This window comes from Cavia porcellus, unplaced genomic scaffold, assembly GCF_034190915.1.
Source record: "Cavia porcellus strain 051 isolate PalLab524CR breed Dunkin Hartley unplaced genomic scaffold, mCavPor4.1 scaffold_26, whole genome shotgun sequence".
Taxonomy (NCBI): domain Eukaryota; kingdom Metazoa; phylum Chordata; class Mammalia; order Rodentia; family Caviidae; genus Cavia; species Cavia porcellus.
In genome coordinates, this window is record NW_026947509.1 from 23942340 (window position 1) to 23969110 (window position 26771).

The window sequence follows — 26771 nt, forward strand, 5'->3', positions numbered from 1 at the left end:
ATTTAAACTAAAGCTTTGACAAATGTGTATAATTATTTGACATGAGACATTGATTTGTGTTTCTTTGGGACTTCTAGTTGGCTCTGTTTCTGCTTTTTGTTGAGTCATGAGTTTATTCACCTTACAGCTGAGTCAATCGTTCTGATAAAGTGAATTTGGTTTGATGAGGAAAGGCTGAGATCCTGAGTTGATCTATTTCCCAGAGTTCCCTGAATGAAAGAAAGCAGGAATTAGAATCTGGGGTGTAGGCTGGGGAGAACTGAGCAGTACCTATAGTGAAACAGAAATTATAAACTAAAGTGGACTTGCTGTGAGAATGAGAGAAAGGAGAATGAAGAGAAAGGGAGGAGCCAAGCAACACTTGGTCCTTCATCCACCCATTAATTCATTTGACAGATATTTCTGTACTGATTGCTACAGGTGAGGCATTACTCTGGGCAGTAAATATAAAGCAGTGAATCAAATACCCCTGTGCTGTAAATCTTGTATTCTGACTGAAGGAATAAGCACTCAACACTTTGACATACAAATCAGCAATGTACCTACATGTTACAGCTCCTACTGCAAAAGAAGTAGCCAGTGTGCTGTGGAGACTTAGGGAGTGCTGTGAACAGCACTTCGGGTGGAAAGATCAGCAGAAGTCAGAGGATTTCTCTAAAGTGACTGATATTAGAGCTGCGACTTGAAGGGTGACAGTGAGTCAGGCTGGCCAGGATTTGGGGCAAGAACATTTCAGATGAAGGAAAGAGTAAAATGAAACTTGGAAACGGACTTCAACAACCTGAAGGAGACCCGTGCTGTCACAGCACAGAGTGACAAGGGAGTTAGGAGTGGTGACTGGAAGGTCAGGTTCACACTGTGTGGAATCATGTGTGACGCCTGACATTCGTGTTTTATCCCATGAGCAGTAAAACTCCACAAATATGTTCCAGGGAAGGAGAGAGAACTTTTGATTTACATTGGGAAACAGCTGCTCTGCAAACCCAACAGGCTGGTGCTCTTTTCCAGACTCGGGGAACTCTGTGCTGGGGTAGACTGGAGTTCTTCAGAGAGAGAAAGCCTGAAGATGGGTGCCTGGAGAGAGGCAGGGCCATTGAAAAGGGACCTGGGCAACACTTTCAAAGTCTAAAACGTGTATTTACCTACGGAAAATGATACCGATTTTATGTCAAGGGCTCTGGTATTTTCTCACCTTGCTTTATTTATTTTTTAAGAACAACATGTGCAACCTCACAAGTTAAGAGAACAAAAATAAAATACTGTAAAAGCTTTCACATAAAATGGAAATTACATATAAATAGTAACATGAAGAGTTAATAAATTATCGGGATTCTGTTGAAATTACAGTTTTGTGAATAGTATCTTCATTGAAATTTGGCATTCTCTGACATGTGTTTTCCCTAACTCAAGCAACTTTATTTACAATAAAATAACAATACATATTGAATAATCAGAAACAATATCAAAAATGGATTAATTTTTTTAATGTATATAAGGACATTCTTAATAGAGTGCTGGCTTGGAAAATCTAAAAATACTACACAGAAAGACCAGCACTCAAGAACTACTGGATGTATAATAATCCTTTTTCATGACAAATAACATTGCATAATTTGTGCCCCTAACTTTTAAAATCATATTAGTTGGCATTTTTAGGCCATAGATTATGGAGTGTTCTATTTATACCTCAGTACTTTTATCTTCTAAATTAACCAAAATAAAAGTATAATTAAATGATAGTTTAATTTAGTTTAATTTACAACCCATAACAGGATCCTTCCTTCAGACCCTGGATGTGTTTGCATTTTTTATGGAATTAGCAACTGTCAGGTCAGAATACACAGCTTCTATTCCTGGGTTCCTGTTCTTTAGGTTATACGTTACATCATTATACCATTTCTCTGCATCCTGATTATTTCATAAATTAAATGAATGTCCGACACAGAGTGATTCCTAAAGCATCATTGATACAAGAGGGAAAATCAGACAATACAGAGTTGAGCTTCTTAAATGTTATACAAAAATGTTGCTTTGATTTGTATTGGGAAAAAATAAAATCAGCATGTCTGACATCATTTCACAGATAGAATCCATTAAAACAAGAGTAATATTAATGCAGTTGTTTTTAAAGTCATCTTAATATTAAAGTGAGAAAACAGCGTTGCCAAAGACATAGGTAGGACACAAATCCAGAAATACTATGAAGATTATCAACAAATTCACAAATTACTCCTGCTAAGGATCTAGTTGATGAAACTTGTTCCCTGGGCTCAGAGCCTGAGCCATAAGGGATTTCGACCTCTGCAGAGAAAAGTCCACACAGTGGAGGGCTCTGTGGGCAAAGAGGCCCAGGAGCAGTATAATGGGCACTGAAGAAGGAAATAATGAGGAGCAAAATTTAATTCCATGTAAATTCAGATTCCTCACACAGGAGATGGTGCATCAGCCTTCCCTATTGGGAGACAGACAGTGTAAAGCAGAGCCCCGCTCAGAGTAAGGAAAGCCCCTCTCTTGGTCACACAGGCTGCATCTGTGTCAAGCAGCTCAGCTGCAGGTTGTGGTGCGGGCCACAGATGCTGGAGGAGCACAGTGCCGCAAGGCACAGAAGTACGTGGCTGAGTCACTAAGCTGGGGGCTGGGGAGGTTCAGAACACTGTATAACTTGCTCTTCCCAAGCTGATCTTTAAAGTGTCTGTCCGTCTGCTCTTTCTGAATGGAGGTCAAAGACACAAGCTCCTTCCCAGGGTTCTGTCGGAACCAGTGGAAGTTGAGGCGGGTTCTCTCCCCAGTAGTGCAGTTCAGAATGGCGAGTGTTCCCTCCTGGACACTCAGGAAGGAAGGACTCTGCTCCAGCACAGGCATGCTGCTCACCCCTGTTTAAAGGGAGAAACACACACGTAGTCATTCAGTGATGCTGACTAGTTTTTTAAGATATACAGTCTTTTCACTGTCCCCACCAATGATCACAGAAATTTGAATAGCCCTTAAAACTTCCAGGCTGATAGGAAGGATTTGTTGAGTATATTATTTTATTGACATTTCCCAAGTGCACCAAACTCACAGCATAGGATCCAAGAGAAAATCATGAACGAAACTCTCAAGAGTCTCTCCATTTTTCTGTTCATCACACTCACTGAGAACATAGATCACCGTCTGAGAGTCCTCAAACATAAGCAAGCCCAATAGCTTGTATCCCTGAGTGTCACTGCAGGGAGCTGAGAATCTCCCCAGCCAACCAGCAACTAGATCCACCCCCTGTGCCAGATCACACTACTGGGTTCCTCTCCACAGAGGTAACAAAGGAAGGGCCAGGTCATGACCAGAAGCAAGTGTACTGCAGGACAAAGCTATGTACTGGCATAAATACACACACACACACACACACACACACACACACACACACATATCTGTGTGTGTGTGTATGTTGCTGCATAATGGACAGTTATTTAATGATAAAGAAAAACAAAATCATCCTTTCAGGAAAATGGATGAAATTCATGACCAGGTAAAATATGACAGATTCATAAATGCAAAAGGTGGAATCTAGCTTTTGAAAAACAGGAGAGTGGAAAGTGCACTATCAGGAAAGAAGAACAACAGTAGGGATTGGGAAATGAAAGTGGTTGATTGGCAGGTAGACAATCAAAGAATATTTTATGTGCATATAGGAAAATTTACAATAAGCCCAATACTGTGCACAACAGATGGGCAACAGTAATGGAATGTATTTGTTCTATGCTTTTTGAATTGTAGCTATTGGTTAAATTCATAGCATTTTGTCTTGTTCCTCAAATTTCAAGCTTCTCGAGAGAGTATGCCCTGTGTAATATCAATATTTTATATTGCTTGAACCAGAGATCCTGATGTAGGACATTTTTGACATTCATAATCATTCTGAATATACTTTGTCTTTTACTTACAAAAAAGATAACCAATATAAGGATACGTCTTTGCTTCCTGAACAAAGGTGTTGTCTTTTAAATTTTTACTGTTTACAAGCTTTTATACAATTTGTTTTTACCAGCTAAAATATATTGGCTACTGCAAGGCGGCAGAATTTCATATGTATTAATTAATTTAATCCCTCTATAACTGGAATCAGAGAAGATGGTGAACTAAGGTCACAGAGAGAGAGAGAGAGAGAGAGAGAGAGAGAGAGAGAGAGAGAGAGAGAGATATTCATGATCAGATTCAAATGCTGGCAATCCAGCCCCCAAGTCATCGACCCCAGTTACTTTTCATGATTCTCATTTTTGCTGCATGAACACATGATAGAAGCAGACAATTGCCGTAGGTGATAGGTTGATGGGTTTGGGAAAAGAAGACCTATTTGTCACGGAGTCACGGAGTGAGCTCAGCAGCCCTGCACTATTTAGTCTCAGGGACACGAGGGGAATGAGTCCACTGAGAGAAGCTGCATCCCAGACACACTTTGACTTTGTCACCCTCCAAGAAAGAGGAGAGGGAAAGAGGTTTATTCTGACATCAAAGTGTAACACACAGGGATAAAGTCAGAATTGTGAAATTTTAAAGTTGAAAACATGACTCTTAAAATATTGGTCTGTTCTTGATAAAATTCATAAAAGAAATAGTTTAAAGTGTTAAGGCTTTATTTTCATCAGAATAATTTCTTGTGTTTGCTACTGTCTTTTTTAGGCTTTGATTGTTCAGGAAAACTAAATCTTAGTTGTGTTTAGTTAAGCAACCTGTTAAAGTCTCTTTAAAAAGTTTGACCTACAATGCTGGCTAAATAAACAACTATTATATTTATAGAGCTGTAATACGACTTATTTACACAAATATTCTCACTTATTATAAAATTTTTGAAGAAATCTAACTCTCCTGATATAATACTATCATGATTGTTGTCTTATTCTATAAAAGTAGCTAAATTGTCTAACCAACTTACTAAATTCATGGTACAAATGATGCCTTGTGTAGGGTTTACAGTTACTTACCCACCAAGAGCTGTGTCCTTTTCAGGTGGAAATGGGCTGTCTTCCTTTGCTCGTGTTTACCTCAAAACATATCTAGAAACAAAGGTTTCAATGTGAAATAAGTCAAACACCTGCTATTTAAAGAAGTTCCTTTAGTAGCACTGTTGCAGAAAGCTGGCCAAACCAGAAAGACAGCACGAGAAGGTGTGGGAGGCAGTTTATTACTCCAGAGGACTTCTGACCAAGGTTTGTCCACAAGAGTCAGAGCCCTGCATGGCAGGGCTCAGGGCTTTTAAAGAGAAAGTAACCAGGTCAGTATAAAGGCAAATACAGGTCCTATGATTGGAGGGATGGGTGACCTCATCCGTTGCTAAGGGAGATTAAACATTTTGGGTTACATCATGAGGCTATCAGTTATACAAAGCATGGATTATACAGCTAAGAATTGTCCTATTTTGTTACATTACAAGGTCATTAGCTATGGTTACACAGGCAGCAAAGCTTGAGGTTAAGCAAAAGAGTTTGGGTTTATACTGTAAAACAAGCTTGCCTGTCAGACAGGCTCACACAGAGAGGGCAATGTTCTCTTTCCAGGTTTGTCCTTAAGCCTCTGCTTGATCGGGGCATTCTGCCAATCTTCTACTTAAATTTTAATTTTTATCTTTCATCACCATATATGGAGACCTAAAATCTATGTCACAGTGTAAAGGACATGGAGATAGATGGAAAGCAGGTACTTACATGAAATTGTAAAAATTCTGAAGCTTACCAAATAAGTGATTTTAAATTTAATAATATCTAAAGAGAGCCTGAAGGCCACTCTGTCTCAATCTCTACTGTTGCTCAAATTTGTCTAAACAGGATGTCGCCAATCATGCATTGCTTCTCCCCCAAGAGTCTGACCAGAAAAGTTAGAATCCCAGGGAAGGACTCAGTATCAGATGGTGAATTAGCAGTGCTTCAGAGAAGAAAGGAGTCAAGGTGAGGAAATGTGAGTCAAGGTGAGGAAATATTCTGGACTAAAAAAAAATCAAGGCTACCGAAAAATAAACAAGAGTCACAGAGTTACACAAAGGCAGTTCTTCGCGGCAAAATTTCCTAAAAGCAAAAAACCCTCCAGAAGGTGGCGCTATGAGATATCTTCTGATGTAGGTTCCCTCTTGTACAATATTTTGTTCCAGTATTCATTATGGTGCCGTTTTTTAATTTTATTTTTTAAGTTCAATATCTGATATCTTTTACTTAGACCTCCCCTGATTTCAATAAAATCTACACACAAAGCAAGCACTAAACAGTTATTCGCATAATTCAGCAGTAAGAGTCCCTCAAGACTGAGGAATCCATTATACCAAGCTGAGGGAAACAAAGCAGTGACATGGGGCTTTAAACATTAAGATTATTTTAAACAGAGCTATTTGCCAGGTTTCCTCATGAGAAACCAAAGCCTGAATTTGCATATTCATATTTTCTGGTCTGGCTCTAATGCTCTGATGAACTGGAGGCTTCTGTGCATCTGAGAGGGGTGGACAAGTTACCTTTCCAGTTTAGTCAGATCATGAATAAACTCTTTATTCTGCTCTTATTCTTCTACTTTTCAGGGAAAGCAAGCAAATTCATCCAGATAGGCCCCAGATTCAGGCCTCTGACATGGCCCCAAACTCTGGTACCCTGAGGGAAAGGGTAGATCGGTCCCCTCTGACCTTGTGAGCTTCCAGCAGAGGGTGGGATAAAATCTGGTGTAAAGAATACCAAAGACACACGAATTAGAGCTGTCTTTGTTTTGAATATCAACTGCTGTGACTCCTCCTGTCAGACGAAACATAGATAATTCAATCACATAAGAAAATCACCATTTGCTTTAATCATGTATTCTCCTCTATGACTGATTACTGGGAAATCAGAGGATTTGCTGTCCTCATATTTCAGGAATTTATAATATCTTATATATTAATAAATGTGGAGGACATTTTTGCACAAATGGGAAAATAAATGATTTGGAGGACATCTAAAGTTTTAAAACTTTAAGATAACTGATGGAAATCTACAACGATCATTTTCAGCACACTTACAAAAGGAAAATCAAACGTCTTCAGTGTCATTTAACCATATTTTTATGTCCTATTTTATAAAGCATTGCTGCGTCTTTCAAGGAAAGCAACCAACAGACTCTCACAGCCCTGATAGACACCCGATTGAACCCAATAAGCATCCAGAGTTAAAAATCCAGAGTTCGCGGAGTCATGCATCCCACTGTGCACAGCTAAGTTCCTGGTGCTGAGGGAGGTGGGAGGACATGGTCTGGGACACCTGATTTTTCTTCCCAGCAAAGCCGATGTGGGTGCTCCGGTGCCCAGCATCCAGCGCACATTCCGGTGATGACCTGGGTATGGAGTGACTGATGGAGGTGGCACCCACATTTGCTGTGCTGTCCTCAGAATCTCCCAAGCCTGAGGAGAAGCAGGTACTCTGGCAAAGAAAGTTGATGGACTCTGTAGCTGTTGAGTGGGCAGCTTGGTTGTGGTGCATCCTCCACAGTTGCACAGGAAGGACTGGAAATTACATTTTCAGCTAAACTGTATCGGAGAAAAGCATTTCTCTTCCTTCTAGTACGTCAGTGCACATGTACCTGCTTAATGTTGTTTTTCGTATATCTATTTACATGTTTTGACAGATAGTCATTTATACAGTTCTGCTATAAAGGAAATCCATCTTCATTATTTCTTCACTCTACAAGATCTGAAATGTAAGTCAGGACCAACAGTAGTGTCTGGTGCCTGGACATATGTGTATTTGCTTTGAGCTCCAGAATTGAAAGCAGTTTTGAAGCATTAGCATTAAGTATTCTCCAAATATATCAAAATGAACATTCAAATTCTTCGTTTCATTTATTCATGAGTTACCAACTGAGTAAGCCTTGAAAATGAATTTTTAAATAACTGAGACTCTGTCTTCTTCAATGGATATCTGCCTTTCACTTACAAACTTATTTTTTCTAATTCTCCAGGTATATTTAAAATTTTATAACTGTCCCAAAAAGGGACTTAACTGTTAAATTTTGCGGATGACTGTTCACAGTCACATGTAAGACATTCTTCCAATTAAATGTCTTTTCTGGAACAGCAACAGTTGAAGAGCCTGGGCCAGTCATTGTGTTACTTTAGGGTGACGGTCTACTAGTGTAAGGCTGGTAGGGCAGCCTGAGCAGAAACACCTCAAGAGGACCCACAGTGGAAGGAGACAGAGGAGTCATGTGACACTGAAGAGGTGACTTAACACGAGGCCCAGCTAAGTGGATCAAATAGGTTTCTCTCCAGAGCGCACCGTCTAGGGATTAGAACAACCCTTGGGGAAGAGCTAAGTACCAGTCAAAGGCAATAAATTTATCAGATATGAGGTAAGATAGAATACATAAAGATAGGTAGAAAACAGAGGAGGAAAATCATAATTTTAAAAAGCTATACTTGTATGAAGACTGCAGTTTTCAAGATATGGTCAGAATTACCCAAAGTTACCTACATTGGCAATTCCTTGGTTAATTCATGGCTCTTTCCTTCTGACCCACGATCCCCCATACTCCTTTAAGATACTGTAAGTATCTTAAAGGTTGAGAAAGTAAGGAACAGAATCCTATGTTAAGATAAACATAGAGATTGAGATAATATAAACAATGCTTAAAATGCCTATCTAAAAAAATCTCTTTCACCTGTAAAATTGTGTGCTCTTAATGGGTTGGTCATCTTTTCCACACATTTCTACTTCAAAAGAAATATAAATGTTCCCAGTTCCAAAAATAACATCCCTCTCTTGAAGGCCCATGCTATATTTATGTGAACGTGTACCGTCAAATTCTGCCTAAAAACCTGTTTGTGCCTCTTCCTGACATTTCCGGAAAGTTGTCTCTCCGTGATAACAGTCAATAAAGCTGCAAATTGATTCTACAGCCAACATGAATTTGGTGTCCACATCTGTGCTTTGTGAACCATTTAATTCTGCCCAATGACATTTCTTTTGGCAAAGCCTGTTGCTCTGACACCTTGACTTTTAAAGTCTTGCAAAAAGCTTTTTATACTTTTTCTTTCCCAATTTCCCAACCCCTTACCCGCTGAAATGTATCAACCTTTAGCTTTGGCTTTTCAGCTGTTAGAGTTCTGAATAATTAGAAAATCAGAGCATACATATGAAAGCCCTGGAGACAAGGGGTTCCAGGTCCTTCTAATCAGACATAGGGGAAGTGTGGAGCTGTACATAAGACAGTGAGGATCGACCTCAGCAGGTTTCCTTCAGATCTCTGTACCCCACTCCAGGTCAGACTGAACTAAAACTTGCTCACCAGGGAGACACAAAGAGATACCCATCCAGAAAAGCTTCTCATGGAGCCAGTGTGGGAAAACTAGTCCTGAGACCCAGTGGAGAGAACGGACTCAGGGTGAAATTTTAGGAAGCTAGGTCTTCGCCTCATTCAGCTCTTTGGATCCTAACAATTTAGATAAAAAGAAAGCCTCTAATCTGTTCCTTTAGTCTCTCCCTATCTGTGACTGTCTCTGTCTCTGTCTCTGTCTGTCTGTCTGCCTGTCTGTCTGTCTCTCTGTCGGTGTCTCTCTCTCTCTCTTTCTCTCTCATGCTCTCAGAACTGAAGATCATGAGCTCATTCTGCCTGACATTATCGCCTTTTGTGGTGGCTAGGAACATTTCCCAAACTGTGCAGGTGCAAATGGGTATCCACGTGGTAACTCACATTGTGCTCACAACCTGGCAGAATTTATATACTCTAAACAAGAAAGAGGGTACTGATTTTCTTTTCCTCTCTCCCCTAAGAACCCATTTCCCCTCTTGCCCTCTAATACCCAGAGTTTACCCACAATGCAAAGCTCACAATATCCTTTTGGGGTATATTTTACAATTCACTGAGCAGATTTCATAGCCTCTTATGGTTCTTAGTATCAGTAAGAAATTAATGCACTGCGATACTACAGTGGGAGCTGGGAGTGGTAGTAAACTACTCTCCACCCAAAATCACCCCATATGTTTAATTTATCATAACTGGAGGCAAAAAAAAAAAATTAACAACCAGCTAGTCCTGCAGAGTCCTCTTCCACATTATTACTGCCCTCAGAATTACACTGACTGGTTGAACAAAGGCTGTTCGTTTTGAGAAAGTTTTCACCATAGTCTAATGCATAGTAAACACTAGAGGGGAACAAGGAGGCTAGCTTGACTCTAAATGCTCACAGGTATGATTCGGTTCTATTATTTCTCTGCTGACTTTTGTCTAGTTGATCTATCTCTTTGTGACAAAAGGGTGTTAAGATCCTCTGATATAATCGTGTGCTTGTGTATTTGGTTTTTCATGCCCATTAGTATTTGTTTTATATAGTTGGGTGCTCCTGTATTTTGTGCATATATATTTATTATTATTAGTTCTTCCTCTTGAATTTTTTCAGTAATGAATACATACTGATCTTTATCTCTTTTAATCATTTTAAGTTTGAAGTTCACATCTACAAATAGAATAGTTAACCCTCCTTTTTTCTGGGTTCCTGTTTTCCATCCTTTGACTTTTAATCTATGAGTTTCCTTTTGTGTCAGATATGTTCCTTGTATACAGCATATTGTGGGATACTGTTTCTTGATCTATTCTGTCAACCTATTTCTTTTGATAGGTGATTTTAGGCCATTTACATTTATATATATCACTGATATGCACTGGCTTGACCTTGCCATGTTATGTTCCAGTTGTTTTCTTTCTGCTTTTACCCCTTGTTTAATTGCTTGCTCTATCTTGTGGTTCCCTTCTGTTGTTCTGAAGATTTTGATCATTTTTATCTCTATCTAGTATGTCTTTCAATATTTTTTCTGGAGTTGGTTTAGTGGACATGAATTTCTTCAGTTGTGCTTTGTCATGGAAGTACCTTGTTTCTCCATTAAATTTGAATGGAAGTTTTTCTGGGTACATCAGTCTGGGTTGAAAGTTGTTTTCTTCCAGAGCTTGAAATACCTGACTCTAAGCTTGTCTTAACTTGAGGGTTTATGCTGAAAAGTCTGCTGTGGGTTTTCCTTAATAGGTCAGTTGTGTCTTTAATAGCTTTTAGTATCCTGTTTTTATGCTGCATGTCTGGGATCTTAATTATTATATGTCAGGGTGTAGATTTATGTTGGTTATGATTGTTTGGCATTCTATATGCCTCATATCTGCATATCAGATTTTCCCCATGTTTGGGACATTTTTTGCTATTACTTCTGTGAATACTTTAGATATGTCATTTTTATTGACTCCTGCATCTTCACTGATGCCTATGAATATTATATTGTTTCTCTCGGCATCATCTTGAAGTCCTTGGATTGTCATTTCATGATGCTTGTTATTTTTAAAAGTTCTATCCTTTCATGATTGCTAATTTTGATCTTGTCCTCAAGGTCCATAATCCTACCCTCAGCTTCATTTAAACAGTTTTTCCAGCTTTGAATAGAATTTTTTGTGTCTTGGATGTCCCTTTGAGTTTGTTTCATGAATTCTGCTTGTTTTCTATATTGTTCATTCAAGTTTTCAATCAGTTTCCCCTGCTCCTGTACTTTTTTCTGTCTTTCTGCTGTAGCTGTACTCAGCAACTCCTTTACTAAGGTTGTTGTTTCTGTTTTTACATGAGAGATTTCTTCTAATTTGCTTTCCTCTATAGCCTCACACAGTTGTTCTTTTATTTCACTTGCTATCTTTTCAGAGATTTCCAATGTGTTATTTTTGAAGACCTCTATTTCAATGTTTCCTGTACTTGCTCTTGGTGGACTGGATGTTTGAGATTGCATTTTCGTTTTCATTTTGCCATTTTCCCCTTTTGAGTTAATATTTGGTCCTCAAATCCCATTATTGTCAACTGTTGATAGTGTATATCTTGTGGTCCCACTGTAAGGTTGATGTTTGTCCAGTTGCTGGGTCCCACAATGAAGACATGCACCAGTCAACTGACTTCCCCCTGCAGGGCCTGTTGGGTGAATCCTGTATTCTTCCCGGGATGACAAGCCTGTTCGTATTGATGTGGGTCAACTTTTAGTTCCTGCTATTACTTTACCTTCAGGTTATTCCATGTCACCAAATTTCCCTATCTATAGTGTTTGTGTCAGCTGAGGCCCTCCTGTGTCCCTATTGTTTGCCTGTGTGTGTCTGATAAGCCCCTTTGTTTTTCTCCAAGTAGGGAGAATCTTTGTTGGAATACTCCTCACCCTGCCTGATGTTCTCTGTGTGCAGGAAGGAGTCATCCACACACTTTCCAGACTCACCAAGGTCTTACAGTTATTTGGAAGAAGTTTTACTGCTGACCCTATTTATCCACTGTACACCTCTATTTTAGGGGCATATTCATCACACTCACTGGAGCCTGCTAAGGTCTTTTGTTTGGCTGAGGCAGTTGCTTAATCTCCCTTCAAGCTAGCACAGTTTGTCCACTTTAGTACAAGGTTCTGGGAGAAAGTGTGGGAGCTGAAAACCAACAGAAGTATTAGGTTCAGGAGGTAGGGAGTGTTCCCAAGGTGTCAGCAGATTTCCTTGGTCTGGAAGGCCTTTGGGCATGCAGTAAGTGTAGCGTAGCAGTGTAGTTGGGCTTGAGCTGAGGGGCAGGATGGTGGTGTCAGTCTGGGTATTTGCTTGGCTTTCAGGAAGTGCAGTGAGGCAGCATACATTCTTCTTGGCCGAGAGGTGGATCTGTAGCATCTGTCCAGGCATCCACAAGGCACGTGGGAAGCCTGGTGCAGTAGTGTACATGGACATGGGCTGAGCAGCATCAGACCAGGCAACCACAAGGTGCTATCTTCTTTTGATGTCCTATATCACTTTCATGATTTTGTTATGAATGGATTCACTGTGTCTCATCCTGTTTGTTCCTATTTTTCTTAGTGAAGCTGTAACTTGAACTGATTGCTGAAGTTGTAGGATAAACAACAGGAGTAGCACAAGAGCAGTGATTGGAGCCTGCTGAGGTCTTCTATTTGGGTGAGAGGTCACTGAAACCCCCCCCCCCTACTCAGCACAGTTAATCCACTATAGTTCAAGGTCCTAGGAGGAGAAGTGGGAGCCAAAGATCAAGTAATTATTTTAGGAGATGCAGAGAGTTGCTGAAGGCAGTGGCTTTTGACATGATGTTCAATCTGGTCTGCAGAAGTTGTGCAGGAAGTACACAGCAGCACAGGCCAAGGTCCAAGGGCAGTGTGCATCCCTCAGTGGGTGGCTTTTAAATGTACTGAGCTTTGGTCAATTTGTACCTAATTTTGGAAAAGTTTTCCCCAGTCTCTTAGGGATTCAGTGAGACCCCGCAATGTCACCATAACAGGCACTTCAGCATACCTGCTGTGAGGTCTTTGTTTCTCCATCGCCAGAAATCTGCTACTTGAGGAACATCCAAATAGCTGAACACAAGCTAACACTGAGTCAGAGATGCTCATCAACACTAGGGAAATCATTGTCTCATTGCCCAACACTGTAAATGAAAACAGCAAAACCTGTACCTCAGTGTTTAAATTAGATGAGTCTAAAATGTATAATACCAGACCTCACATACAGTAACCTCAGCAAATATCAGGTTTCATTCTCTTGGTAAAGTTTTCATTTTCTTCAGTGTTCTAATATGTAATGATATTAAGTGGCTTAAGTATATTTGCTATTAAGTATTTTAAATATGAATTAGTATATTCTTCAGAATGCTGACCATTGGTTATTTTTCTACTAATTTTATAAAAATCTGTGTGTATTCTGCATAAGTCCTTTTTAAATAAATATGCATGGCAAAGCTCGGTGTTTCGGTGCATGCCCATAGTGCAGTCTACTCAAGATACTGAGGCAGGAGAGTGCCTTTAACCCAGGACTGTGAAGGAAGCCTGGATATCACAGTGACCTCACTCCTTAAAATAACAGTAATGAAGAACGGAAATACACACTGAATATACAGTTTTTCATTATCTGAATGGACCTTCCACAGGCTTAACCATGACTTTTCTTTGTTTTGTTTTGTTTTGTTTGGTTTGGTTTTGTTTTGTTTTCCCTTTCTGTTTTTGAGACAGAGTTTGGCTAAGTTCTCCCTGACTTGCCTCGAGTGCACAGTTCCTTAGCCTCACACTCCCCAACAGCAGAGATCACAGGCACTTCCAATGGACATGCCTTAAGAATGCTTTTCAACAAGGAAAATTTTAAATGTATGTTATGTTCATAGAGAAACACCTTGAAAGTTTATTTAATATTATGTACTTTTAAAAAGCTTTTTTTCTTTGAACTGTTATTCTTAATGTTGTTTCTCAGAATGCACCTTATGAGCTTCATCTGGGTGTTGCAAAGATTTTACTGCTCTTCTCAGGTGTGATTTGCTGCTGGAACCAGAATAATGGAGGCACAGAATTTCTTAGCTGACTTTATTGCATTGAGGAAGCAGTGCCCCTTGTTGAGCATCTTATTTAAAGGAAGTCAAGGGCACCTTTGGCCACAGAGGGCAGACCATTGGGGAGAGACAAATGTAAAAGCCAGCTGCAATTGTAGGTCCACTTGGAGAGACAGAGACTGCAAAAGTTATGAAATATTACTTTGATATGAACATATTTAGGTACATCCCATAATAATCATGATTTAGTCTCCACTCATTCATCTGCAGAGAGAGCCAAAAGATGTCTGATGCAGGTTCATCTCATATTTCACTGTTTCCCAGCAGTTAAGCTATAAGGCTATCAATGTTAGAGTTGCCTCAAGTAGAAAAGGCACAAATGTCACCACAGATGGGGAAGTGAGTTTCATATGCTAACTGGGAATGGTTAGTTTGTTTATGGTGGACAGAGGAATAGTTTCATCATATTACTGTAATTGTTCTGTTGTGTTTGTCCGAACTTTTAAATGTTTTTGTAAGAAGTGCTTACCCCAAGCTGATAAGGGTACTGGGGTAGCTTTGCACTGCCTCCACTTAACTCTCTAGAAACGGATTTCTTAGAGTTTGCTTCACTGTGCTTTGCTGCTCTAAGGTTGGTTATGAAGGAAATGGTGCTGCACGTGGAAGGTTGGTGAGATGCTAAGGCCACTCCTTGTGTGCTCAGGACCCAGGTCAGTGCTCCTGAGCTGGTAATGATTTGCTGACTTATCTTATTGTTGATACAGCTCCTGCTCCCACCACAGCTCCTCCTCCAGCACCTCTATCTGGACCCAGGTATGTATATAGCTTCACTGTAAATGCCATATCTTCTCTTGATGGACACCCACTGACACTGAAGGAGTAGGGAGAGAGCCAAGTCTTAGTTTGTAGGTTCCACTTGATGTCACAGGTCCCACTATGTCCTCACAAGTCACATTTCACTCAAGTGCTTGTGCTCATCCAAATTTTCTTCCTCAATGTGAATCAAGTTGGCCCTCAGTCAATTCAGGCTCAATATGTTTATACAAACAATAACTTCATAGAGGCTCTCTTCCAGATCAAGCTAATGTGTGATGTCTCATCCTTATAATTATTCTCATTCAGCATCATTCAGGACTCTGCTCCTGTGTACCAAATTGGGAGTCTAAAAGGATTAAGGAAATTATGTTGTTGCTGTTTCAGTTCATTAAACCTAAATTTGGACTGTGCGTATTTTAAAGTAAAACTGATGCTTTAAGTTATGAGGCAAGCATTGAACATGAAACATCTTTACATATGTTCTGATGATCTACTTTTGATTCAGAAATCCAAGACAGAAAGTACTGCAGAAAAGTTGCTCCTGGCATCTGTTTCCAAATGAGAAAGCAGCAGGTTTTACTTAGAATTTGATCCTCTAATCCAGACCACAGTGAAGCAACCGCCATGCTCCCTTCCTGTTTGGGGTCTGCGGAGCCAGTCTCAGCTGGGCTCCTGCAACAGGGCCTGTCTCCTAGGGAGCACCCGAGTTTTTGTTCAGCTTTTACTATCATTTCAAACACTGTGGGTTCCACAATAGCACAAAAATACTTAGCTGAATCTTCCATCTTTAAGGCTGAAATGGTGAGGCTGATGGACTTAGCTGCTTTCTGGATATTGAGAGAATAGCGACCACTGTTTGCACTGGAAGATGAAGAATGCTGCCAAATAAGAAACACCATCTCTCCACTGGGAAGTTGCTTGTACCAATAAAAAAAGTACGAGCTCCAGGTTGTCTCATAGGAGCAGTCTAGAGTGACGATTTCCCCTTTTGGTCTGGATATGGGTGACTGGACTTGAGTCACTTTCTGGGCCACACTGGATCCTGTGGGAACAATCAGAGACAGCTGATTCCATGATACAATGAATAAATATTGTGAAAATTAGACTAATTTAGGACCCACAGACAAAAGTGAAGTCTTGGTTTCCTTGCTTTCTCCCCATTCCCATTTCCTCCCCCAGACTGTGTGAAGCACCCGTCTGTGTTTACGCCTTTCATCCTTAACAATCTTGAACATATTGCACCATCCATACCAAAGCAGATGAAGACCACGGCCACCCACAGTAGACTGGAGAGTGACATGTGTCTTTGTCCCTGTGCACAGTGTGTTTGTTCGGCCTCACACTCAGGCTTCAGCCCCCTCAGTGCCTGGCAGTGCACATATAAGTACTTCTTGAGTACTTGAGTCACCCAATTGACTCCCCCAAACAGGAAATAGGGTTCTCACGTTCATACACCACACAGTCTGCGCACACATGAGAAACAACTGATCTTCTGTCTACCCTTGTTTCCACTGGAGCTCACAAAGGAAGTTCTTAGAAATGACACTGAGAAAAGCAGTTAGTTTGAGAGCTGGAGCTGAAAGGGACTGCAGATTGAGCTGGCTAACGCATGGGGATGCTACTCAATAGATTAGTTTGAGGGACATATTTATAGTGAAATTGATGAGGAGTCCCAGACTCTCCTTCTAATCCTCTGCCTGGTCATTAAACTGACAAATGTTTATTCTTCTCCACATAGGTCTTTTCTTTTATATGAAAGGCAGTCATGTGCAATGCAATTACTGCATCTCCTCCTTCCTTATGGAGCTTTATTATCTATTTCAATTTTTCAGATAATAAAACTATATCTAAAGCATGTGATAGAATTCCGTCCCACAGTTTTCAGAGATGAAATTGTTTTGAGGGTTTTTTTTTTTGAAATATAGGCACAATGAATGCTAGTCTTTCAAAACTGGATAACAAGTTTTATTTACTAGATTTTAATAGAATAAGTATAATCAGACCTACTGCCTCCACAAAACTAATTATACTTCTTAGATCATATATGTTAGATTGATTCTACCACATTTTCATTACTTTTGAGTCAAATAATGATCCAAATTCTTCTCTTCCTCATAACCTCATGAAGAAAATGCCAGATCTTTCTATGATGCATGCTGTTTATCTGTTCTGGAAAGTATACAGGACATGTGAACACTACTGTTAATGGTGACTGAGTTTTTGCATCCTACTATGTGATCATGTGGGACCTAGCTTCTTTTCCTTTTTCTTCATTATTTTAATAGGTAAATTAAATTAAAGTGATCAAAAGGCAACAATTAACCAAAAAAATTGCATACAAAGTACCTAAGACAGTTCCAGTTCTTGATACATGTTGTAATAACAGATCACTGTATGTTATAAAGAAGGGCTTATAATTATTTTGAGTTTCTCCTCCACCCCATTTCACCTGAGTGGTAATAGGCAGCCATATTCTGGCTTGAAATTATTTGCACCTCAGCAGATGGAGACCATGGGTGCAAAAAGCACCCTGGGAGTACAGTGGTAATGGGGTTTCCCTCCTTTATAGTTGGCTGCTGTGCCCTTCACAGTCCAGGTGCAGAATCCTGCAGCAGCAGGAAGCTGCTGCCTCCAAGATGTAGTTTCTGAGTGGGGAGGGCAATATTGAATGTGCCGTGAGCACTGAGTTGGGGAGTCTGTCTGATCACTTTAAAGAGGCCATTAGGAGTCACTAATCCAATCCCCTATGGGAAAAGTCTCTGTTCTGTGCGTTTATACCTGTTTGCTATGTGACTTGCTTCCCCATTTGATCCTGATTTAATCAATTTTATCCACAATTATTCTCATAATGTTATTGGTTCACAATTGTTCTGTCCCACCTCATGCCACCTTGTGATTTCCCATTTTTCCCCAGCTTGAACCCACTTTACTTTGTGGTTTTGTTCTCTAAAAAATCCCTAGAAAAGGCAAAATCCTCAGAAACCCATTTACGACTCCTTCTGTCACTGTCTTGGATAGAAGCTTTGTTTCTCTCAGTGAATACATTCTGCTCTTAATTTCCATTGCTCCTATAATTTATTCTTTATAGAGAATATGAATTCTTAGTGGACATCTAGCAGGCTGAGAGTTTCTTTCCCCATATCAATAGGAGGAGGGGTCTTGACTGGGTTGCCAATGAGACCACGTCTCAAATGAAGCTTTATAGAGTAAAACTATGAGGCAGGTACAACAGGATAGAAATTATGTTTAACCAGTATGATTGCAAGTATAGTCAATTAGGTGACACTGATCCACTGGTGTGTGGGCAGGTGGGTGACATCATTAACCTTGGTCTGTAATCTATAGTCTTAGTCTTGGCAGTCCTAGTTTAGCCCTAGTGGTTTTAGTCTTAGTGATTGATGGTGGATAAGAGAGGATGACCACCCGTAATGAGATCATGGGAAATCTGTAAAAGATGACATCGATAATCCCAAGCTTCTGCTAAGTATCCTAAGGTTACTTAGGAAAGTAGGAAATCTCACTCTTGCAATTTTAGTCTTCTTCAGAGACACTTGTGGCCATAGCCCTGATATGTTCTCATCATCAGCACTGACTCCCAGGAAGGCCCAGCCCCATCTCACTGCTGATATATTCCTCCATCACTTAGCTTCAATGACACTGTTTCTGTGATAATTACTGACACAGAATAGTGGTTAAGTTTGGGGGTTTCTGTTCGTTTGTTTGTTTTTTGCGTAGAGAATTGGGAACTGCAGATTTTCCGCTTTTGGAGTTTTCAGTATTTGTGGCAGATACACAGCTCCGTATCTACAGCATGTAAGAAGCAATTCATAATATATAAACAAATGACACATATTTGTTCCAATTAAAACTGATAAAAATAAGTGACTCTTTACATTTAGCTCATGGATCATGTTTTGTTAGCCTTTGATGATGGTTCTTTTAGTTGCTTATTTCTCATTTGTGTAGCTTATGTACAAATGCTATGCACATCTTGTTCATTTTAAAATTTATTTGATTGTTTTTCAAGAACTCTTTACATATTACATGTAGAATTATTTGAATAACATATGTGGTTCAAATAGTTTTTTTCCTGTTCCTGGCTTTTTTGTTCTGAAAAATATTCAAAACCTTTAACAAATAAGCATAAAGAAAGCTTAATAAATCAGGAGATATGTTCATGAATTAGAAGACTCAATAGTTTTAATTCATCATTTAAAATTTTATAATAATACATTACTCAAAATTCCATTATACTCTTACATAAATTGTTGAACTGAATGCATAATTTACACACAAGTGCAAATCTATTTGAGTATCCAAGACAGTTATCAAAAGGAACACTGGGGAGAGATCTTACCAAGATATAGTATACAGAACAGTAATCTGCAGAGTTTGCTAGTGGTAAAAAAGATACCCAGAGGTCCACACATGCACTGTAACATAGGAACCGGTTCCCATATACTTGTTCAATTAATTTTCAGCAAAGATCAAGACTGTCTGAGGATGGGCAGAGATGGAGCAAGGAGAAAGGAAGAGGAAGTAAGAACCACCCAGAAGTGAGGTGTCCGTGCTGTTTCCATCCTGTGTTTATTATGTGTCACAAGCTCACCAATGAGAAGTAAAACAAAGGTAATCAATGAGAACATAAAAGTTTTTTCAGGAAATCACGTTGATCACCCAACTCTATCTCCTGAAAATGCCCAATGTGTCTAAATTTCCTTTACTACTCACATCCCTTCCATTCTCTTAATATTTGAGAGTCACAGAAAAGAGTTTAGAGAAAAGATATTTTTGTATTTCTTTCATATTTCAAATTTATGAGCAACTAATTCTTTAAACACATCCTTGCTTAATGAATTTTAGATTAGAATGTATAAAAGTATGGAGTATAAAATTTAATCTAATCTAATTTTTTTCACACCCTGAAAGCTGTGATATGTGGGTCATCTTACTGTCAGAATTATTTTGTTAGTCTGCTTCTGTCACCTACAAAAATAATGAAGTCACCCGTTTGGAAGGTTTCAGCGCACAGCAAACAGACTCTTTGCCTTTTGGTCTTGGTGAGGCCATGGACCATGGTGGACGCGCACAGCACAGGAAGCTGCTCACTTCCTGGCAACCAGGACACACGTAGGAAGAACCAGCGTCCCTCACTCATCAAGAGCAGGCACGCAGTGAGCTAACTTGTCCCACCGGGTCCCATCTCCCCGCAGTGCCAAATAGTCTCACCTTATGGACCTTTGGAGAACATTGCAGATGCAAATTATAGCAGGCATAAATACGTTTACCTTACAATAAGTTGTAAGATGTTAACAGCAGCCTTAAGAGAAATGGAGTTGCTATAATGTACCTACCAAATTGTACTTACTAAAGATAAAGACGGGTCGTTTCCCATGACAAAAAGTAAGTCAATTAGGAAAACTACAACAGCTAAAATGTACAGACACCTAAAAACAGACCCCAAAATACACTCAGCAGAAGCTGAAAGAACTACAGAGAAAAACACAAATTCAGTAATAACAGTTCGGAGACTGCGGTACTTTCAATAGTAGATACAACTGGGTCGAATGACTGCAAGGACATAAAAGACTTGAGCAACCCTATAAAACAGCTGGACCTGAAGACATTCTCCAGAGGCACACAGTGCTCTCAGACCTGCTGGGGACACTCCAGGGTAGAGCGAGTCCTAAGCCACACACCAAGCTTCAAAAACTTGGAGGGACTTAGATGAACGGAAGCCATAGCTTCATGTTTTCTCTGACATCTAGTTATTGTATGTGAACATTCACTGATCTTTCTCTTTTTTCTGTTGCCAGGTTATTGTTGATTGTAAGCAAAGTGTTTGCACTTGCCTGAGGGAACACCCAGTGCTAAAACAGAACCAGATAATCTTGAGACACACAGCTAAGATATATTGTCACCAAGAACACCTTTATTTTGAGTAACTTTCTTTGTTTTTTATTCTTTTTGGTTTTTATTCTCTGGGAACCCAGAACACTGGAATTTAATATTTATTTTGATCCAGTCCTCCTATCAATTACCTTGCTAGTTCTAAGTTAGGCCTCTGTGTAGGGGGAAGTATAATTTAGGATGCAAAATAAAGACCAAATATATGAAGTCAAACATTGTGTGTACTTGAGAGTCTGCCAGTGCAGGTAAAACACATGAACCTGTGAAGACGCTGATGTGGTGGCCCTATGATGGGCCTATCGCAGGTGTAGGGCTGAGCTCAGCTGAGGGTTTGTGCACCAGCTGCAGGCGCCTGGGAGCCCTGTGTGCTGCAGCACAGAAATAAGAGGCTGAGTCTGTGAGCCAGGAAGAGGAGGTGGACAGTGAGCTGTGGCATTCTTTAGGGACTGTCGTGGCCTTTAGTCTTCCATTCTGTTTTGTCCCTGAAGGAATGTAGAGCAGATTGACTAGGTGGCCCCTAGGATCTTGGCAAAACCACTGCACACTGTTCACTGCCCTAGAAAACTTGCATGACGGAGTGGAACCGGTTTCCTCCTGGAGGATCTGGGCTGGAGGACTCTGCTCCACCTGCATTCCTCTCACACCTGAGTAGGAATGGAGAAATGGTCACAGGTGATGTCCTTGCAACATCTACACAGCCCTGAAAATGTCCCCATAGATCATGAGAGGGAGGAAAACCTACAAGATTTGTGAGCTCCTACCCCCACCCCTCTACTGCATCTGCAAAAATGCTTTAAATTCCCCAAATTTGAGACAGCTCAACTCACAGAGCTAGATACACAAAAACCCCAGCAGAGGGCTCAGGATCCTCTTCATGACCCTTTTTGGCCTGGATGCATCAGTCAGATGCCACTTTGTCACCTCAGGGGTACTGACATCAGTTCCTGGTTCTGGAAATGCTCCTGCGCCTGCAGCCAGTTGGTTCCACTGAAGAACCTGCCCAGGCCCGGACACTATGAGTCCTGCACAGGCTCTCTATAGGAAACCCCGCCAATCCTGCACTCAGACCTTTGATAATCTGTGGGGGGAGCCTGGTGGGGACAGAGAGGAGAGAGAAAGTTCATTAGAGGAAAAATTTCTGGTAATCCCTGAGTTGTGAGGAGTATGAAGAGGCATGTGAGGAGGAAGGGAAGGCACTTCTCCAAAAGAAAACAGCTCACTGTATTAATGAGCCCATAAATCATCACAGAAAGCACATACGTACATGTATTGAAGCCCAGAAAAGAAATGTGTGTTCTAATGGGACCTTATTATCCTGTGAGTTAATTTACTCGAGAGTCACTCCAGGCATACTAAGTAAAAAAGTTGTAATAGCTCTAAAGTATATGCATAATGTTGCCTTCTTATTGGAATACTTAGAATGAGATTCTCCTGGAAAAACTGAGAGTTGTAAACATTACAATGAATTATACCTGGAGGAGATGGAGGGTTGGGGAGAGTTTAATCAATGTGTACTAAATTACACTTAGGAGCAAGAAGTTCAGGTGTTACACATTAGGGTGTTACACATTAGGGTGATTAAAAATGATAATAATGCACTGTAATCTTCACAAGGCTGGAGTAAGGAGTGTAAAATTCACAACCCTAAGGAAATGATAAGTGTTTAGCAGGACATGATAACGCAGGACTATCACCCATGCTACTTGAAAGGTGAGGATGGGCAGGTCACTTAAACGCAAGAGTTCCAGGTAAGCCTGAGCAACATAGCAAGAGGTCAGCTCAAATTAATAATTTTTTAAATGATGAAAGTTTAAAAAAATATTGCTTAAAATGGTTTAACATATATGCATCTAAATGTCACATAATATTCCATTAATATCTATGTTTGTATTTGTGTGTCATTTGAAAATACAAGTTATATGAAATAACATACTAGTAAAGAAAAATTGTTAAATATGATGAGAAAATAGTATCAATTCAGGTAAGAGTTACATATTACTTTGCCTGGGCAAAATGGGTTTTTTAATGATTCTTAGCTTTTAGTAACTGCCTGAGTCTCATGCCTGCAACTGATAAAATCTCTGTTCTTTATGATTCCTCTCCTTCCCCCACTTTCTCTTCTCACTGTATCTCTCGCATTACGTTTCCTGTTTCCTTCTTATCTTCTCTTTCTTGTAGCTACCAGAAAGAGGAAGAAAAGAATTAAAGAAATTATAGCATTAAATGGTTTGATATCACTTTTAACATATAAAATAAACTTCAGATTTTTCTCTGGTATATAAATACTGAGCAATAGTTTTCTTTAAAAAACAAATCTGCCTCTTGTGCTTTGCAATTCTCAGTCTTGCTTTCTCTTTCTATTTCTCTGATCCGGGAGTATTCTGTGAGAGAGACAGTTAATGACACAGACAAGAGTCATGATAACAATGTACACATGCGTGACAGCTGCAAATGCTGAGGACTTAAGGAAACGTCTCCAATTCATACTAAGCTGTCATCAATTAACATTTAGAAGGCAGAGCTGTTGAATGAAAGGCATATTAGCAAGCAGGGTTTTTAGGTGCTAATAATGATTCATTTGTCCTCGTGCACGGTAATCGTCCCTTTTAACTATTACTGCCCACCATCTTCGGATCACTCCTTAAACTGTAGAGAAGGAAAGTTGCTTGTGAATCTATTCCATCAGACAGAAAGCCATTTCCAGGTCAGGCAACACCACCCTACAGAGGCCAAAAAAAGAGCTACGAGAATCTGGAGGCTTTGAATTTTCTCCATTTCCTTCTGGTCTTTCTAGGATTGACATTCAAAGCTTTATGATAACGCATGAAGGAGAATTTATATTTTTGAAAGGTTGTAAACTTGAGTGTGTTTTAAAAGTCAAAGTATGAGTTAAAATCAGCACAGAAGAATTTTTTAGGATGAACAATAAAATTAATGAAATTACGTTGTGGTGGAGCGTGGGTGACTCAGTTCACAGGATTGATCTATTACAGTAAAGAATGGAAAAGGTGGGGAAGGAGCCTGGTTTCTTATAAAAACTGATAGCTTACTCTGGAGTCTGAAGTTTGGTCTAGTTTCAGGTGAGAGAATCATTTGTCTAGTGCTGTTACACTTCACCTTCAGAAACATGAAATTAGACAGTCTATTTTCCAGTCTAGTCAGTAAGAGAATTTTTATCTTCCCCTGCTTTATACACACAGAGGAAAAGGAGTGTTTGTTTAGAGAAGCGTCCATGATATTTGCACTCACATATCACTCGCTTTACAGAGAAATATATGAGAATTTTTTAAGTAAAAAAAAATAAATAAAAACAGTAGTACAAAATTTAAAAACAACATTGTAGCAGAATAACAATGGCATTAGTGTATACTGTTACCTTCAAAGTAGTTGCTCATATTACAAGCTATGGGAATGAAAAGTTAATCAACAGCATAGGCACAAATCTTTCATATATATATATATATATATATATATATATATATATATATATACACACACACACACACACACATTTTTCCTTTTCCTTCTTTCCCCCACTCCAATTTCTCTTTCCTTTTTACAACTGTCTTCCCATTTCATAGTATCTATTGTACATTTTGGATCATGTTTACTCTTCAGCTTCTTACACTCTGGGACAATATGATGTTTACACATGTGAATCTGATTTATTTCACTAATGAGTATGGTCTCCAGTTGCATCTATTTTCCTGTAAACATCTCAAGTTCATCCTTCTTCATAGCTCAGTGGTACTCCACTGTATAAAATACTACAACTTTTTTATCCATTCCTCAGTTGATGGGCATTAAGCTTATTTCCAAGGTTTAGCTACTACAAATTGTGCTGCTATAAATATGCGTGCACATATATCACTGTGGTATGATGTTTCTAATTCTTCTGGGAAAATATGCAGAAGAGGAATTGCTGGGTTGAATGAGACATCTGATCCTACTTTTTTCAGGAACCTTCACATTGGTTTCCACAGTAGCTGGACCAGTCTACACTTCCACCAAAATTGGACAAGGATTCCTTTCTCCTCATAGCCCCTCCAGCATTAGTTATTGATTGATTTATTAATAATAGTCATTCTTACTGAGGTGAGATAAAATCTCAGTGTTGTTTTAATTTGCACGTCTCAAATGACCAGTAATGTGAAATGTTTTTTACATATACTTATTTGATTTAGTATTTCTGCATTTAAGAAGTGTGTGCTTACGTCAGCAGCCCATGTTTAATTGAGTCTTTGAATTTGGGGGGGTCTGATTTTCATTCAATTACTTGTATGTTCTAGACAGAAGCCCTTTGAGAGACTTTTCCAACTTTGTGGTTGACCTTTTCATTCTATTCGTGCTTTCTTTTGCTTTGCAAAAGCTTTTTCAATCAGATGTAAGATTCCAGTTGTTGATTCTGTGAAGAATTCCCAATGCTGTTTGGGTTGTGTTCATGAGGTCTCTGCCTACTCCTATGTCTTGAAGACCTACTTTCTTTCAGTAAATGTAGTGGTTTTTTTTAACACTGAAATTCTTGATCCCTTCGGACTTTTGTTGAGTGCATGGTGATAGACATGGGTCCAGCACAATTTATTAAAGAGGCTTCTTTCTTCCAGTGAACATGTTTGATACCTTTGTCAAAAACAGGGTGGCTGAGTGTGGTTTGTAGTTGTGTCTGCATCTTTTAATCTGTTTCACTCTTTTTCAGTGGCATGTTCCATTGCCAGTACTATGCTGATTTTATCACAGTAGGTTTGTAGTATAATTTCAAGTCAAAGATTGTTATGCCTCCTGCCTTATCGTTTTTCTCTAAGATTGCTTTTGCTATTTTGAGTCTCTTCCAGATGAATTTTATGACTGTTTTCTGTAGTTCTGTGAGATATATTAATCGTAGTTTGATCAGGATTGCATTAAATCTGTGTAATACTTTTGAGAGTGTGGCCATTTTCACTAAGTTGGTTCTTCCTATCCATGAGCAAGTGATGAGGTTCCATTTTCTGACATGCATTTTAATCTCCTTTTTCAAAGCACTGTGCTTTTCAATATATCTATCCTTTACTTCCTTTATTGTATTCTTTCCTAAGTATTTCTCTTTTTTTGGATGTTATTGTGAAGGGTTTAGTTTTTCTAATTTCTCAGTGAGTTTGTTGTTTGTGTACAGGAAAGCTATTGATTTTTGATTGTTGACCTTCTATCCAGCTATGCTACTGAATTTGGTTGTTAACTTCAGGAGTCTTTTAGTGGAGTTTTTGGATTATTCTATGTAGAGTATCATGTTGCTTATGAATAATGATAGCTTCACTTGTTCCTTTCCTATCCTTATTCCGTTTATTTCTCTCCTTGTCCAAGTTTTCTGACTAATGTTTTCAGAACTATATTAATCAAAATGCTGATAGTGGACGTCCTTGTCCTGTTCCTAATTTTAGAGTGAAGGACTTCACTTTTCCATTTAGTGTGATGCTGGCTGCTGAATTGTCATAGATGGCTTTTAGCAGATTATGGTAAAGACCATCTATTCCAATTTTCTGTAGGCTTTTTAAGTCATATATGAGTCCTACACATTATAAAAAGCTTTTTTCGGGTGTACTGAAATGATTATGTGATTTTTGTCTTTGGTTTTACTGGTATGATGAATTTCGTATGTTGATTCACATATGTTGAACCAACCCTGAATTCCTGGGATAAATCCCACTTGGGCATGGTGTGCAATCTTCTTGATGATCTGCTGCATTCTGTTTGCCAGTATCTTATGGAGGATTTTTGC